The following is a 10,706-nucleotide window of genomic DNA, read 5'->3' on the forward strand; positions in this document are numbered from 1 at the left end:
AGCCATTCCCCCATCCTTGGTATCGTACCATCTATCTAATCTTGCTCAATAGCCAAGGTAGCCAAGGGAATTGCATGCCAATTGGTGGTTTTCTAGATATAGATAATTCCATATGTCTACAAATTCATGTTATTTATGAAACTAGGTCTACACCCCTTAGTTTCTTCAAGAGGCGAAGTTGTGGTGGAAGCATAGTCCTTTTTTGTGACCATGTTGCTTACAATTAGACCTCTATTTAGATGCATCTAGCCAATAGTTGCTCCTTAGGCTTGCTACTATTGTGCCCATACATATTAATTATGTTGATCCTACCATCTTCCCATTTCATTTAGACTACAATAATTCTACCATCCTACCTATCACATTTGCACATTGGCCCTCCTTGCTCATCTTGACTATTGTCACGAAGTCACATTTCTTCCCTTTTTCCTCCCCCAACAAGATAGGTGTATTTCCCATGGTGGAATTGTGCTTTGCTCCATTCAAAAAGCTTATGCTCGTGTTAGGATTACATTTGAATCCCATTTGGCTATCCATCTCCATAGGAGGCTCCTCTTCACATTCCCATTGAGCCCCTTTACATTAAGAGTAGCAAACTTAAGTTGATCCCCATCATCTTTACGAAAGTTTATTTGCCATTGTGTTTTCTCAAATCCCTTCTCCTTGGCTTCTATTGCTTCTCGCTCACTAAACCACATGTTCTATTGGGCTTCTTCCCTTTGTGCCAATCTTTCTACATGCACTTGAGCTATGAACCATCTTTTGTTCAATGCACCATGCCGCCTAGAAGCTCTTGAGTGTGATGTCATTTATATATTGGTGTCAATGCTTAGATCCTCCATATTCAAATGCTTTAAAGGCACCCTATTAACTTGAGTAAAGAAGTTTACTTTTTGTTTGTTGATTTTGGGATGATGGCCTTATATTAAAAGTTATGATTTGTGGAGGGTTTGGCCTAGGTGGTGTATGGTATTGCCACCCTTTGATTTGCTAAGACATTTTTACCTTTCCGACCTCCAAATTTTTGCCATCCTTCACCTTTATCTGCTTTGACTTTCTCCACATTAGAATTCTTAACTATAATGCTATTCTTCTCATCAGTCTTTGTAATGGCTTCCTCCATTTTCGAGTTCAAACATTCCTTACAATAGTGCCTCCAAGCACCACAATTGAAGCAGCCTCCGCTAACTTATTCCATACCAACTTGAACTTAAGTCGGCCAATTATGGTTGCCTCTCCTTACTAGTCCACAATAGACAAACTCGAGTTCTAAAAGGGCTTGCAACAGGAGGGGTATACAAGGGATTCCACATCCTTTTGCAATATCTGATAATAAGTTCAAGAAGTATGCTAGTAGGGTAGAGGACCCAATAAATAGGTCGCCCCACCCCCAATTAAAGGTTGCTTCTTCACCACTCTTGTATTACCTTGCTGACTTGTGGACATTGGTGATAAAGCTTGCTCTATTGTGATTGGTCTATTTTGTGACCTTCACCCCCATGGTGTGACCTTATGGTAAAATGGAGAGCAACAATAGGGATGCACATTTGCAAGTACTGAGTAGATAAAAAAGATTGCTCGAAAGAAGCAAAGAAGAATGTAGTGCACGCTTCAATAATTAGTGCTAGATCACAAACTTGATACTTATTAGTGTTAAAGAATGGTTGCACCAATCTCTTTCTTTGTTTCATGCTAGTGGCTATGGAGTGATGGTTTGCTTCTCTATGAAATGCTCAATATGTCCATCATTACCTCAAACTTGAAATTTCCAAGTATATAAGACTTGATTCCAAGAAGATAAGAGTATATGACTAAAGATGATTTCCTTTATACAAGAAGTTTCAAAACAATCCCCACATTAAGTTCCATATGGAAAGTGCAACTTCTTATCACCACATAAATTGCATACTCCACACCTCAAACTAGAACTACAACCTTACATACACACACATGCGCATAGGCAATATACTACACCAAATGCATGTGCATGCATTGTAGAAAGCAAAGGCACATGTACATGATGCATCACACATGATTGACACAACACAAAAGGCCACATACATGGTCCAATGTCAAGTACAATTACACAAGAGTAATGATGTACAAATAAGAAAGGCCTTGTAAGGATTATGCACATGATGATGTTGGCAAAAAATTGAAGGACTACCCACCAAATTGCCTAACTTCACAAATTAGGTACCTAATGCATCATGATTGTGTATAAATAAGGAAGTCTTTGCAATGACTATGCATCATGATTGTGTTGAAAGAAGATTAAAGGTTTGCCCACCAGAATGCTTAACTTTACAAATTAGTTTCTCAATGCACATTGTTATAGGATTTGTGTATTATTGTTGGGGTTAAAGGCACATGTGCCTAGCCGCTCGTGTATTAGTTACATTGATAGTGCCCACACTTGTACACTATAGGTGGCGGGCACCTGTCCTCATTGTCACTTCATTCCTTATTATTTCAGTGACATTTGAATAAGGGAAGGCTAGTCACACATTGTGACTATTGGAGTTCCCACATACTGTGTCTCTTACTCCTTTCACCATAGCTCTTGCTTCTACTCATGGGCTTCCACTCAAGTCTCACTCCCTTCAACTAGTATCAGAGCTGAGATCAAGAAGCTCTTCCCTTTAGTTTGCTTCAGCCCATGAATGTTAGATATGATCAATGCCCCACCCTCATTAGGTGCTACCAATGATCCATGGTGCTCAAAGTTGTAAGGCCCCCATTATGAGGAGAAGCCAAATGTGAGCCCGGACATTGGTTGAGTCCTGACTTGTATATCAGATGAGGTCTATGTGACCGGATGGCAAAAAGGTGACTGTTGTGGGTCTAATCTTTGGGTTAGACGGAGTGGTTAAGCTGGTAGCAACTCGAGGCACATTGCATTGAGTTGCGTGGTAAGGGAGTTAAAAGGGGCCCCTATTGTGGGGTCCGGGGGCCGCGGAAGCGGCCCCTGGCTGGGGGGTCCCAGGGGGGCCAGCGGCCCCCCTGGCGGGGGTCCGGGGGCAGCGCCCCCGGCCCGATGGTAAAGGGAATATTCCCTGGAATATTCCCTGGCCGACTAGTGGAGGCTCATATGGTAGGTCGGTCAGCAGGCCGACCTAACGACCTTCGCGGGCTATAAAAGCTAAACCCCTTCGCAGCCATCTGACACTCATCTTTCACCCAGTCAGAGTTGTTGTTCCAGCTAGCCTTAAGCTCTTCACCTATCTTCTGTCTAGATCGCCATCTAAGCTTCATTCATTGGAAGCGCACGGGTGGACAGAGCCATCTTTGTATCAGTTGTTTGGAGTTAAAGAATTTTACTGATTCTCCTCTTATCTGTTGTGTACTCTCTATCTCTTTCTCAGATTCTGTTCGCTGCGCCGTGTAATATTTTACATGGTATCAGAGCCCAGGGGGCTCTAGAGATCGGAGAGAGTGCAAGAGGCAAAGGCTTCAACAGCAAAGAGAAACGATGTCGACTCCGGGAAGCAGTTCTGGCGCATCAGGAAGCGGTGCAGGAGGTGGTGCTGCTGTACCGGCTATTCAAACACTGAGGATTCGTCCACCAACCTTCAGCGAAGGCAAGTTAGATGGTACAAACTACACCTTGTGGAAGTTCAAAATTACTACTATCCTTGATTCTTATGAGCTTCTGGAGACTGTGCTGGGGACTGACGCAGAACCACAGCCTACCCCCGACCCATCAAATCCTAGTGTGATGATTCCTCCGAATGCAGATCTTCTACGAGCTTGGAAACGAAGGAATGCAGATGCATTGTGTGCCTTAGTTACAAGCTGTTCTGACAGTGTTTTGACTCTGATTCAGCATACAACCAAAGCGTCAGAGGCTTGGAATGTACTAAGGAGTCAGTATGAAACACGAAACCAAACAAGGATTCAAAACTTGGAGAATCAACTAGCAGCGGAGAAGTTTGCTGAAGGAGAGACGGTTGAAGCATTCATCACTCGGATTAAGAATCTGCGCGACCAGATGGCTGGCGCTGGGATACAAAAGACTAGCGAAGAGCTAGCTCGGAGGTGTCTTCGGATTTGTCCACAAAAGTTTGATGGACTAGTAACTGCCCTTAATACTCAGGTGAGACCTCAAGCTTTGACTTTTGAGGAGTTTTGTGCATTATTAATGGAGGAGGAGTTAAGGCTGAAAGCCCGAGAAGGAAGCAACAATGGAGATGCTGCATTCTCTGCCAATGCAAAAGGCAAAGGTGTTTCCTCCACCAAAAATGATGGTGACAAAAAGAAAAAGGGCGGCAAGAAGAAGTTTCAAGGAGAGTGCTTCTACTGTAAGAAGAAAGGACATGCAATTGCAGATTGTCGTGTCAAGAAGGCAGATGAAAAGAATGGTACCCTTAAAACTAAAGGGAAAGAGACAGCCAATACAGCTGAAGCAGAGTTGGAATTATTCATGGCGACCATTGAGGAAGTGTGCTCCTCGGCGCAAGAAGAATCTACCACTGACTCTTGGGTGTTGGATAGTGGGGCCTCCCGTCACATGACCAACAAGAAAGGTCTATACAGTTCTATGCAGCCTCTACAAGAATCCATCACTGTGACGGTTGGAAATGATGCTAAATGCCCTGCTGCGGGCACAGGTACTATTTCTTTTGTTGCTGCAAATGGTGAAGTCAAAAAGCTTTCAAATGTGTTGTATGTTCCCGAAATCAGGAGAAATCTCTTATCAGTTGCTGCCATAACTGATCTTGGTCATGAAGTGAGGTTCAAGAAGACAGGTGCAGAAATTATTGATAGTGCTGGCACAATTGTTGGCAAAGGAGAAAGAAGGAACAACCTGTATGAGCTAAGTGCTCTTACAGCCACCGCTGGAGTGGGCACAAGTAAGCTTTGGCATGAAAGGTTTGGACACATCGGATTTGCAGTATTGAAGGAGATGCAAAAGCAAGGTATGGTTGCTCACCTACCTACAATAACTGAATTGAAGGAACCATGTGAAGCTTGTATGATGGGCAAGCAACAGAGAAAGGCATTTCCACAAGAAAGCAAGAATAGAGCACATGCTCCTCTAGAGTTGGTGCATGCTGACTTGTGTGGTAAGATGCCTACACAGGCCTTGGGGGGATCTTCTTATTTTATGTTGATTGTCGACGACTACAGTAGGAAGATGTGGGTGTACTTCCTTCGTGATAAGGCTCAAGCTTTTGGTAAGTTTAAAGAATGGCTAATACTTGTTGAGAATGAAATAGGGAAAAGTGTGAAGAAATTTAGAACAGATGGTGGTGGTGAGTTCAACTCAAAGGAGTTTGAAGGCTTTTGCAAGAGCAAAGGGATCAAGCGTCAATTGACGACGCCTCACACACCTCAGCAGAATGGTGTTGTGGAACGCAGGAATCGTACCATTGTGGAGATGGCAAGATGCATGCTAAAGGGCAAGGGATTGCCTAACCATTTTTGGGCTGAAGCTGTTAATACTGCAGTCTACATTCTAAATCGGAGCTACACAAAGGCTCTCAAGGGAAAAACACCTCATGAGGCTTACACTGGTAAGAAACCATCTGTTTCACATTTCAGAATTTTTGGATGTGAATGTTATGCACATGTTCCAGATGAGAAGAGAAACAAGTTACAACCAAAAAGCAGAAAATGTATCTTCTTGGGTTATAGTGATGAGCAGAAGGCTTACAAGTTATATGACCAAGAGGCAAAGAAGATCATCGCGAGCCGTGATGTGGTGTTCAAGGAGGAGCCGCATACAGTGGAGGAGGAGAAGGCAAGGTCTTCCACTTTATCATCAAGCGAAGAAGTAGTCCACTATGAACCTGTCCCGAGAGCTATCCCTATCCTTAAGGAGGAGGAAGCATCATCTTCAGATGATGAGGAAAAAGTTCACCAACCTGACATCACCCCACCGGAAAAGCCATTGCCGCGCTGGGTGAAGCAGCTCTATGACCACAATAATCCTATGCCTGCATCTGTTGAGGAGAAGGCAGACGGACCAAGGAGGTCTCAGAGAATAGAGGAGCAAAGGAGGGCTTCTGCTCACATAGTCAACATGGCCTTGATGGTTGAGATTATGAGAGAAGTAAAGGAGCCAACTGACTTAGAAGAAGCACTTGCAGATCCATCATGGAAGGCTGCTATGCAGGCGGAGTATGACAGCATAATGAAGAATGACACTTGGGAGCTAGTGGATCGGCCAGCAAAGCGGAAGATTATTGGCACCAAGTGGATCTGGAAGGTAAAGTACAAGGCTGATGGTACCTTAGAAAAGTACAAAGCTAGACTGGTTGCCCAAGGATTTTCACAAGTTGAAGGGTTTGATTTTCAAGAGTCATTTGCCCCAACTGCCAGAATGACCACTATTCGCACGGTACTTGCAGTGGCTGCCCACAAGAAGTGGCCAGTGTACCAAATGGATGTTAAGTCAGCGTTCTTAAATGGTGACCTCAAGGAGGAGGTGTACGTGGCTCAGCCACCAGGGTTTGAGGCCCCCCATTCTGAGAACAAAGTGTGTAAACTAAAGAAGGCATTGTATGGGCTGAAACAAGCCCCCAGAGCATGGTACCAGCGGATAGATAGGTTCTTTTTAAACCTAAACTTCAAAAGATGTGCCTCAGATGCTAACTTATATGTTTACAGAGATGGTAAAAAGTCTGTAGTGATTGTCCTATATGTGGACGACCTTCTTATTACAGGTGACTATGAAGATATGATCAACCAAACTCGAAAGGCTTTGAGTTTTGAGTTTGAAATGACAGACTTGGGCTTGCTGCACTATTGTTTGGGGATTGAAGTCTGGCAAGAGCCAGGAAAGATCTTCATCTCTCAGAAGAAGTATGCATGGGAGATCTTGAAGGCATTTGGCATGACCGAGTGCAAGGAGATAGCTACACCTATGGAGGTGAATGTAAAGTTATCCGTTGAGGATACATCAGCACTAGCAGACATTGGGAGGTATAGGAGGTTGGTCGGCAGTCTAATCTACTTGTGTAACACCAGACCAGATATCAGTTTTGCTGTTGGTGTTTTGAGCAGGTTCTCAAACAAACCTCATGAGAGTCATTGGAATGCTGGGATGCGGGTGCTCAGATACTTGAAGAAAACTCTTGACTATGGTATCACATACAGTTTCGGAACTTCTCTTGTGGGGAACTGTGACTCAGATTGGGCAGGAGACATTGATTCCAGGAAGTCAGTTTCTGGTTATTGTTTCTCTTTGGGTTCAGGAATTTTCTCTTGGATTAGTAAGAAGCAACCAACAGTGGCATTGTCTTCTACCGAAGCAGAGTACAAGGCAGCTTGTTTTGCTGCATGTGAGGCCGTATGGTTGAGAAGGATTCTATGGCATATGGGAGTGCAGGATGAAGAACCAACTGTGCTGAGATGTGACAATCAGAGTTGCATCGCCATTGCCAAAAATCCAGTGTTTCATGCACGCACCAAACATATAGAGATCCAGTATCACTATGTGCGTGATTTGATGGAGGATGGGATAGTGGAATTGGTCTACTGTCCAACAGAGGAGAATGGAGCAGATATCTTCACCAAAGCACTTACGAAGGATCTGCTTCAAGTTCATCTTCAGAGACTCGGCATTGGGCCGAGGAGATAGTTCACCTATGGGTGGACATTGAGGGGGGGTGTTAGATATGATCAATGCCCCACCCTCATTAGGTGCTACCAATGATCCATGGTGCTCAAAGTTGTAAGGCCCCCATTATGAGGAGAAGCCAAATGTGAGCCCGGACATTGGTTGAGTCCTGACTTGTATATCAGATGAGGTCTATGTGACCGGATGGCAAAAAGGTGACTGTTGTGGGTCTAATCTTTGGGTTAGACGGAGTGGTTAAGCTGGTAGCAACTCGAGGCACATTGCATTGAGTTGCGTGGTAAGGGAGTTAAAAGGGGCCCCTATTGTGGGGTCCGGGGGCCGCGGAAGCGGCCCCTGGCTGGGGGGTCCCAGGGGGGCCAGCGGCCCCCCTGGCGGGGGTCCGGGGGCAGCGCCCCCGGCCCGATGGTAAAGGGAATATTCCCTGGAATATTCCCTGGCCGACTAGTGGAGGCTCATATGGTAGGTCGGTCAGCAGGCCGACCTAACGACCTTCGCGGGCTATAAAAGCTAAACCCCTTCGCAGCCATCTGACACTCATCTTTCACCCAGTCAGAGTTGTTGTTCCAGCTAGCCTTAAGCTCTTCACCTATCTTCTGTCTAGATCGCCATCTAAGCTTCATTCATTGGAAGCGCACGGGTGGACAGAGCCATCTTTGTATCAGTTGTTTGGAGTTAAAGAATTTTACTGATTCTCCTCTTATCTGTTGTGTACTCTCTATCTCTTTCTCAGATTCTGTTCGCTGCGCCGTGTAATATTTTACATGAATACCTACAATAGTTCATTTTAGAGAAACCTTGTATCGTTCACCCCTGAGGTATACATTGAACTCCACCTTCTACCCGACTTCTTTCCTTCACTTAAGGCTTGTTCTAAGGCTTCATTGGACCTTGCCTAGCATTGAGAAGTTACCGTTGAGGTTGCCAATAGTAGCAAAACTAGCAGGAATAGCCAGCGTGATTTGTGCTTGATTGTCCTACTCTCTCTATTGGTTGTTTCATCTCATCTCATTCTAGCTTGTGACATTGCTCCTAGCACTTGGCAACCCTTGTTGCCACTCCTTCGTCATTGGTCTTGTGGTTCTGAGCACCATGTGAGTTATGTACTACCCTACTTACTACTGTATACAACAACATGCCTGCTGTAATAGACCTAAAATAGTGTCTACTTAGAGATTATGGCTCTTGTATTACTGTGAGATTATTGTACTAATGCTCATTTGATATTGACACACTAGTAAATGTTTGATTATTGCTTGGAGATGCTCTGTGGGCCACATTGAGCCCATTTGGAATAGTTTGCAGAGGTTGTTTCATTGTTGGACTAACATGCCAACACACTATTCTATTAGTGGTCTTTTATGCTTATTGCCATTGGATGCTTCTCGAGCTCTTTGGATGCTACATTGGGGTATACCATTGATGTTACATGCTTGATTGTGCTTATAACATGCTATTGAGTTGAGATTGGAGCTCAATTTTATTGACATTGGTCGTCGCTCACTGTTATGGATGCTACTTGGATGCCGCAGTAAGAGCTTTGTAGACTACTTGGGTCCCATGCTTTTGGATGTTTGTCATATGGATATTGGATGTCTAGATGCCATACACATGATTGTCTTACATTCGACCTCCAATATATCTTTCTTAGTTATGGAAATGCAAGTGAGATGGGCTATTGCCTATGGGATCCACATGCTCGCAAGATTATCCATAGCCATGATGTAGTTTTCCATGAGTAAAAGATGCATAAGTAGCCTAAGCAAGTAGTTGAGGTACACTGGGTGATATTTTAGGAGTAGTCTCTTGCTTCTGTACAACCGGTTAGATAGTTTGCAACAATTGATGTTCTACTAGCCCAAGATTTGCTTGTTGTGCAAGATTAGCTTGCTTTGAGACTCTCTATTAGAGCTAGATGCCAGTCTAAGCACTTTACACCCTCCATGGGTTATTTTATGGTGATAGATGTAGATGAGCATCTCTCTTATGATGAGGCCATGCATAGAGATGATTGTTACTCATGGGACATGGCTATGCAGTTAGAGTTTAACTCTTTGTAGAAAAACCATATATGAGATTTGGTTCCTTTGCCTAGTGGCAAGAAGGCGTTGCCCTAAAAATAGGTATACAAGTTGAAAAGTATCCCTATACGCCCCAAGCCCGCTTATAAGGCTAGATTGGTAGCTAAGGATTTCAAGTAAGAACATGGTATTGACTTCGATGAAGGCTTTCCTCCCGTGGTCAGGATGGTGACCCTATTCTTAGTATTAGCATTGGTTGCTTAGTTAGATCTGGACCTTTAGATGTAAATAAAAACTTTCTACATGGGGACTTGCATGATGAGATTTATATACAGTAGCATAATGACTTTGAGAAAAAAGGTAGGGAACACCTAGTGTGCAAGTTGAGAAAGAGCCTTTATGGCCTTAACCACAAGTTTGATACTTTTATGCATTCACAGGGATATAGCCATAATGCTATGGATTTGTGTTTATACACGAAGAAGGATCATGATGATAGCCTTATGATTTTGGTACTCTATGTGGATGATATGCTTATCGCCAGGATACCTCATGATGAGCTGGATACCTTGAAAACTTAGCTTAAGAAGACCTTTGAGATGAAAGACATGGGACATGCCTCACATATTCTTGGGATGCACAACATGCACGATTGCTCTAAGGGACTCCTTTATCTGTCATAAAAGGAGTATATCTAGAAAGTCCTTGAGCGGTTTCATATATAAAGGATGGTAAGCCTATTGGCTATTCTCTACCTTCTCATGTGAAGGCTAATGAGGCCAATTGTTCACATTCAAATGAGCAAAGAGTCAAGATGGCTAAGTTCCCTTATGCATCTGCAGTGGGTAGTTTGATGTATGCCATGATAGCCACTCATCTGACATAGCATTTACAGTGGGAGTTGTGGCATGCTAGTAGGTGGCATTTGGGATGATGTGAAGGGTATCATGAGGTACCTAAAGGGCACAACAGACATGTGTATATGTTATGGTGGCTAGGATATAGAAGTTGTGGGGTACATTGACTCTAATTATGCAAGACATGCAGATGGTAGGAAGTACACGTCTGGCTATGTCTTCACCTTTGTTGCTAGAGGTACTATT

Source organism: Lygodium microphyllum, chromosome 26 (assembly GCF_053477565.2).
Source record: "Lygodium microphyllum isolate KBCC chromosome 26, Lygodium_microphyllum_v1.1.10, whole genome shotgun sequence".
Classification (NCBI taxonomy): domain Eukaryota; kingdom Viridiplantae; phylum Streptophyta; class Polypodiopsida; order Schizaeales; family Lygodiaceae; genus Lygodium; species Lygodium microphyllum.